This window comes from Castor canadensis, chromosome X (genome assembly GCF_047511655.1).
Source record: "Castor canadensis chromosome X, mCasCan1.hap1v2, whole genome shotgun sequence".
In the NCBI taxonomy this organism is placed as follows: Eukaryota; Metazoa; Chordata; class Mammalia; order Rodentia; family Castoridae; genus Castor; species Castor canadensis.
The window spans coordinates 85827767-85835724 of NC_133405.1; positions in this window are offsets into that span (position 1 = coordinate 85827767).

The following is a 7958-nucleotide window of genomic DNA, read 5'->3' on the forward strand; positions in this document are numbered from 1 at the left end:
GGGAGGTAGGGTTTGAGACAGGGTTTCTCTATGTATCCCAAGCTGGCCTTGGACTTCTGATTCTCTTGCTTCAGCCTCTCAGGTAAAGCCTAGACCACTACATCCACCCAGTGAGGAAAAGCATTTCTTTTTGAGTGGAATCAGAAGAAAGGCTCTGAATCAAAGGCTATTATGATTTGAAGCAAAACTTTACATAGTACCTTAGGTGGAGAATGGTAGTTAAAAAGTGATGTTACATTGATTGAAAATAGGCTCCCTGGACAAAGAAGGAAGTGAACCAGAGGAAGAGGCACCCTTCCCACCAAAGAACTGACCTTGTATTTCTGCCTCTAACTTGGTTATATAGGTAGGAGAAATTCCAAGGGAAATCAATAGTGTCCCAAAAGCTAAGAGAGGAGATTATTTTAAGGACAGGTCAATGGTTTGTGTTCCCAAGTATGTCAGAGAAGTCTCAAAACTATTAACACTAAATATTCCTTGAGAGTAGATAATACTTCATTTTTCAGCTCCAGGTTCTGGGATAATGAAAGTTGTCAAAAATGTTTGTTAAAAGATTGGGTCTATAAACTTTAACTCTTCTCAAAGGCATGTTAACATGGCAAACAGACATAAATCAGGTATTTTCCTTTGACTCTTGATGATATTAACATAGTCCTTAAAGACAGGGCCAGAAATACAAAGAAATGGTAGTAGCTTAGTGGGATGAGGTAAGTGAGAGGCTAACATGGAGTAGTTATGGAATTTACACAATCCCTATATATATATAGTATAGTATATATTATTATTTTCACTTCGAAAATGAGAAAAATAGATGCTAAATAGGAAAGTTATTTGCCCAAGGTGGCAAATGACGTATTTAAGGTTTATATAACCAGCTATGCCTGTTCCCAAGTCTTCTCTCACTGAAAGCCTTTTTCAGGTTCCTTCTGGATAGATGTCTCAATTATTTAGATGTTGAGGGAATTTTAAGAGGTGCCAGACATTCATTACAATTTATGATGGAGGTAGAGGAGTTAATCAAGCTACTGAATGAAAGGATGTGCCCTTTGCCCCAGCAGATCCCCATAGCAGAAACCAGTAAAGCCAGCACAGGATGCCCCGTGCAGGATAAGATAAACAGGATGGGGGCAGGTGGAATGTGAGGAATGTGAGGAATGTGAGCAGATTGCGAAAGACGACTAGAAGTACGTGCAAGATGTGCCCTGCCTGCTTGCTAAATGTAACCGTGTGTGCGAATACTGACCCTTGAATCTATAGGCTAAGAAGTAATGTACTCTTAAATGGATAGGCTGGAAATGTATGTGGTGTTACAAACTCATTGGCTATGTACTGTGCGGGCTTTTGCTGTAACGGCCGGTAGTGGCCTATATAAGATCTTCCCTAAAGAGGCTCGGGGTCTTGTCTGCCCAATCGGACCTGTGTGTCTGTGTGGGAGCTTGACCCTGGCTTGCCAGCTCAATAAACTCTGCTTTGTTGATTGCATTCACGCGTGACTCTCTGTCTCTCGGAGGAATAGGATTCTCGGACCCTAACATTTGGAGGTTCCACCGAGATACCCTTTTTCGAGAAGGCAGACCATCCACGAGAAAGCAGAGGTGATTCCAAGTCCTAGGCATTGGGAGAGTCTGAGATTCTCATTTGGAGGGAACTAATTGGTAGATGATTGTTCCCGTTTGGGCCGCGGCAGGGATTTGGCCAATCCCGGGGAGATTCATTCTGGGAATCTCTTTAAGGGGACCACGAGGTCCTGCTGGGAGAGGCTTTCCTCTCATTTGGGCTCGAGCATTTCAGGAATCCTGGCGCCAGGTGAAGAACTAATTGAACTAGTCAACCGACCACCCGTCAAGTGGACGCTTTTCGGCCTGATATCCAAATTGGACGGTGAGGAGATTGAATGGGGTGCACACCAGTGTGAGAGAAGGATCGGTCCAAGCGAGTGATGGAGAGTGTTCTGTGTGTGTGGAGTTATTGTTGCTTTCACCCTTTTTGTTCTATCTCTCCTGGTGGTTGCTTCTCATCCCACAATGGGACAGGGACAAGCAACCCCAAAGTCTTTGATTCTCTCTCACTTTCCAGAAGTCAAAAAAAGGGCATTAAATGCGGGTCTAGTCATTAAGAAAGGTAAGTTTGACACCCTTTGATCTGCAGAATCGCCCACCTTCGGAGTCGGATGGCCCATTCAAGGTTCCCTCTCCCTAGACCTGATCACTAAGGTCAAGGCTGTTGTTTTCAGAACAGGCAATCAAGGCCACCCAGATCAGGTCCCCTACATTTTGGTTTGGGAAGATTTAGCGGGGAACCCCCCCTTGGTTAACAGCTTTTCTGACTCACCCCTCCAGTTCGGCTCCCGGGGCTAAAACCCCAGTCACGCCTGCCTTGGTCATAAAAGAGGAAGAGAAACCTCCCCTTCCCTCCCTGACCAGTCCTCAAAATAGGACACCCTCTTTACCACCCCCGGTCTTACCGGAGAGTTCCCCCCTTTACCCATCCCTCGCGTGGGTAGAGGAAGATCGGCCGCCCCCATACATGACTCCCCCTGGTCAGGCCAGTGCTCCGGAGGAGGAAATTTCCTCATCCTCCTCAACAGGACCAACGGCCGGAGGAGGAATGGGTCGAAGACTCTGCCCCCGAGGGGTACGGGAAAGGGAGGGAGAAGATGGGCCCTCCTCATCAACACATGGGGAGGAAACTGTCCCCACATTTCCAGTCCAGACGGTAGGCCAAGGAGGACTGGGAGGGGGGCAACAGTTTCAGTACTGGCCCTTCTCCTCCAGTGATCTATATAACTGGAGGATGCAGAACCCACCCTTTTCAGAAGACCCTAAATGTCTCATAGATCTCCTGGAGTCCGTCATGCATACACACCGCCCCACATGGGACAACTGTCACCAGCTGCTCAATACTCTTTTGACGATGGAGGAGCAGGAGCGCATCCTCCACGAAGCTAGAAAGAATGTCTTGGGGGACAACGGGAGACCCACAACCCTCCAACCGGCCATAGACGAGGCCTTTCCCCTATGCTGCCCTGATTGGGATTTCGGGACCGCAGAAGGTAGGGAGCGTCTCCGAATCTACCGCCAGATTCTTATGGCAGGTCTCCGAGTGGCTGCTAGGAGGCCCACCAACTTTGCAAAGGTAAAGGCAGTTGTCCAAGGGAAAAATGAAAGCCCGGCCGGTTTCTTAGAGCGCCTCTATGAGGCATACCGTCAGTACACCCCTATTGACCCCGAGGCGGAGATCCACCGGTCTGCTGTGGTATTCTCATTCATTAATCAGGCAGCTCCAGACATTAGGAGAAAACTCAATAAACAGGAAAACTTAGGGGAGATAACCATTAGGGAAATGTTACAGATAGCAGAGAAGGTCTTTACCGCAAGGGAAACTCCAGAAGAAAGGGAGGAAAGGTGGAGAAAGGAAGACAGGGAGGCCCAGGAGAAATTGAGAAAGGAGGACAGGAAGTTCCACGCTAAGGAGAACCGAAAACAACAAAGAGAAATGGCCTGTATTTTCCTAGCGGGTGTCCGGGACCAACCCAGGGAAGGGGGCCACACCAGGACCCCGGATAAGGAACACTGTTTTTACTGTAAGGAGTCTGGGCATTGAAAGAGAGAGTGCCCTAAGTTAAAGGGAAGAAGAGGGTTTGGCAGGAGACCGGGAGGTAACAGGGAAAGGGAACGAGCAGTGGAGCAGGCCAGAGTCCTTTTAGCCGGAGAAGAGGACTGAGGGAGACGAGGCTCGGACCCCCTCCCCGAGTCTTGGGTAACTGTATGTGTGGAGGGAAGCTGATGGGGTTCATGGTGGATACCGGCGCCCAGTATTCAGTCTTAAACAAGGCATGTGGACCTTTGAACAAGGAACGAACAAGTGTCATTCGGGGGGCCACGGGTACACAGTTATGCTCATGGACTACCAAAAGAAAGGTAGACTTAGGAAAACACCAGGTCACACACTCCTTCCTGGTTGTCCCTGAGAGCCCTGCTCCCTTGCTCGGATGGGACCTGCTCACCAAAGTAGGGGCCCGTATCTATTTTGAACCAGATGAAATAATTGTGACTGATCGGGAGGGGAGCCCGATACACGTCCTGTCCCTATCATTGGCTGACGAATATCGACTGCTTGAGAGCCGACAGGAGCCAGGAGGGGACATAGCCCAATGGCTAAAAAGGTTTCCCATGGCCTGGGCAGAGACTGCGGGAATTGGGCTCGCCAAACACCTCCCTCCCGTAGTTATACAATTGAAGGCTTCCGCTCTTCCCATTCAGGTAAAACAGTATCCTATGCCCAAAGAGGCTCGAAGAGGCATAGCCCCTCATATCCGCAGGCTCATGAAGGAAGGAGTACCGCAGCCTTGTCGGTCCACCTGGAATACTCCTCTGCTCCCCGTCCAAAAGCCGGGAAGCGGGGACTATAGGCCTGTGCAAGACCTGCGAAAAGTAAATGAGCGGGCGGAGGACATTCATCCCACTGTACCGAATCCCTATACCTTGCTCAGTCACCTACCGCCCTCACAAGTATGGTATACAACCCTTGATTTGAAAGATGCTTTCTTCAGCATTCCATTGTCAGAAATCAGCCAGCCGCTATTTGCATTCGAATGGCAAGAGGATGCGGGCCGGACCGGACAGCTCACTTGGACCAGACTGCCACAAGGATTTAAAAATTCTCCCACCCTGTTTAATGAGGCCCTGAGCCAGGACCTGGAGCCCTTTCGCCGGAGTCACCCGCGAGTCACTCTACTACAGTACGTTGATGACTTACTGTTAGCGGCAGAAACCCGAGAGGAGTGCAGCAAGGCTACTGAACACCTGCTAACAGAGTTAGGTGAGCTGGGATATTGGGCGAGTGCCAAGAAGACCCACATCTGTGAAAGGTCAGTGACATATCTGGGTTATCGGATTGCAGATGGGGCAAGATGGCTGACTGATGCCATGAAACAGACTATTTTGACTATTCCACCCCCCACATCCACTAGGGGAGTGAGAGAGTTCCTGGGCTCCGCAGGGTTCTGTAGACTCTGGATTCCGGGATTTGCGGAGATAGCCAGACCCCTGTATGAGGCCACCAAAGAGGCTCCGGATTGGAGGTGGGGAGAGGAACAACAGCGGGCCTTTGACCAGCTAAAGGCCGCCCTTCTCCAGGCCCCTGCCTTGACCCTACCAGACCCCACAAAATCGTTCACTCTGTTTGTGGATGAAAAAAAGGGGGTAGCCAAAGGAGTCCTGACCCAACAGTTAGGTCCCTGGAAGAGACCTGTGGCATATCTTTCCAAGAAATTAGACGCAGTAGCATCAGGATGGCCCCCCTGCCTCCGCATCATAGCGGCTGTTGCCATGTTAGTGAGAGAAGCAGACAAATTAACCTTTGGACAGGCCCTCCGGGTCACAGCCCCTCACCCTGTGGAGGGAGTCCTTAAACAACCCCCTGGGAAATGGATGACGAATGCCAGGCTCACCCACTACCAGGGGCTCTTGCCTGATTCCCCTCAGATCACCTTCACAGATCCCGTAACTCTGAACCCTGCCACACTGTTGCCCAACCCGGAACTACAGACACCTGTCCATGACTGCAAGGAGTTCCTCTCCGAAGTTACCCAGGTACGGGTTGACCTAAAGGACACCCCACTGTCTGGCTGTAAATTAAACTGTTACACTGATGGAAGCAGTTTTGTCCAAAATGGAGTCCGAAGGGCAGGGGCAGCAGTGGTCGACCAAGAAGGAAACATGGTATGGAGCAGCGCCCTCCCACCCGGAACCTCAGCCCAAAAAGCAGAATTAATTGCCTTGGCCGTGGCCCTGGAAAGGGCAGAAGGAAAACGAGTCAATATCTACACCGATAGCCGCTATGCTTTCGGTACCATCCACGTCCACGGAGCCATCTATCACGAAAGGGGATTTCACACAGCAGAAGGGAAAGGCTTAAAAAACCTGGCCGAAGTCCAGTGTCTATTAATAGCAGCGAAAAAAAACGAAGGCAGTGGCAGTAATGTATGTCCCAGGCCATCAGTCTGCCAAGACTCCGGAAGCTGTCGGTAACAACAGGGCGGATCAAGAAGCTAGGAGAGCAGCAATGGTGAGTCCCTCCATGGTCGCGGCTATAGATGTGCCTGTCCCCGAGCTCCCTTCGCTACCTCCCAGACCAGAGTACTCCTCGGAGGATTTCACTTGGATGAGAGCCCACTCCCTCACTAGAAAAAGGGAGGATGAATGGAGAAGCGACTTGGAAGGCAAGCTAATCCTGCCCAAGAAACTCGGCCTATTCCTGTTAGCTAACTTACATAAGTCCACCCACTTGGGGCGGAGAAAGTTGCTAGACTTGCTGACATCTGCACAACTCCGATTTCCGAACCAGACCGCGGCCGTCCATCAAATTGTGGAGGATTGTGCTAGCTGTACAGCTATGAAACCAGGATGAAGGGAGGGGCACCACACAGGTATTCGGGAACGGGGGAGGGCCCTGGGAAGAAGCTGGGAAGTGGATTTTACCAAAGTAAAACCAGGGAAGTTTGGGTACAAATATTTGCTAGTGTTCATAGATACCTTTTCGGGCTGTGTGGAGGTATTTCCTACAAAGAGGGAGACAAGTCAGGTAGTGGCAAAAGCCTTACTAGAGGAAATCATACCCAGGTACGGAGTGCCTGAGGCAATTGGGTCAGATAATGGTCCGGCTTTCGTTAGTTAAGTCCTGCAGGGACTAGCCCAGGCTATGGGGGCCAATTGGAAACTACATTGTGAATATAACCCCCAGAGCTCAGGGCAAGTAGAAAGGATGAATAGGACACTAAAGGAGACTTTAGCCAAATTGGCCCTGGAGACTGGCGGTGATTGGGTGACACTCCTTCCCTTGGCCATCTTCCGAGTCCAGAACTCCCCTTATGTCCATGGGCTAACCCCCTTTGAGATCCTGTATGGGGCTCCACCCCCCATCATTCAAAGGACCTTAAGCCGGGGACTAGGTGATCTGGCCCCAAATTACCTGACTATGCTACAGGCTTTAGCTAAGGTGCAACAACAAATATGGCCCTTAATTCAAGTGTACCATACGACTCCGGAACATGGCATAGTCCCGGGTGACATGGTATGGGTTAAAAGGCATCAGTCTAAAACCCTAGAGCCTAGATGGAAAGGACCTTATGTTGTACTGCTTACTACCCCCACCGCCCTCAAGGTCGATGGAATTGCACCATGGGTACACCGCTCCCATGTGAGACGGGCACGTCCTCAGGAGGAGCAGGAAAATTGGACCGCACGACAGCATCCCACAAATCCACTCAAGCTCCGGCTGATACGAGATGCTCTGGAAAATGAAAACACCCCAGATGCTCCGCAGCCCTCCTAGAATGGGATCATCACCTGGGTCCACTACACCCACATCAGACCGGTGGACCCGGTAGCTGTGAAGGAAGACTTCCTGCCAACAAGAAGGGTGTCCCACCACAAGGACAATTCCTTCAAACTCAAACTTCAGCAAACTGGACCTCGGTAACCTTATTCCTTTTTCTAACCCTGTCCACCACTTGCTTGGGGCATACAAATCCACATCAACCTTTTAATCTGACCTGGATGATTGTAGATGTATCCACAGGAGACATTCTTAACCAGACCTCCAAGGTAACCCCTCCCAGCACCTGGTTCCCAGAATTATACTTTGATTTAAGGGCCTTATTCACTGGCAGGGGACAATGGGATTTGAGCCAAAGTTACTTCTATGTCTGCCCTGCTCCCCAACCCAACCACAGAAAAAATGTGGAGGAATCGCAGACTATTATTGTAAGTCATGGGGTTGTGAGAGCTCAGGGGACATATGGTGGCCACCCCCCAAACAGGGGGACCTTATTCAGTTAAGTAGAGTCTCTCAATCTGGTATTACATACCACCAACCTAGACCTATAAATAAGGGATGCCCAACTCCCCCCAATTGTAATCCCATTATGATAAATTTCACTGATTTAGGAAAAAAGG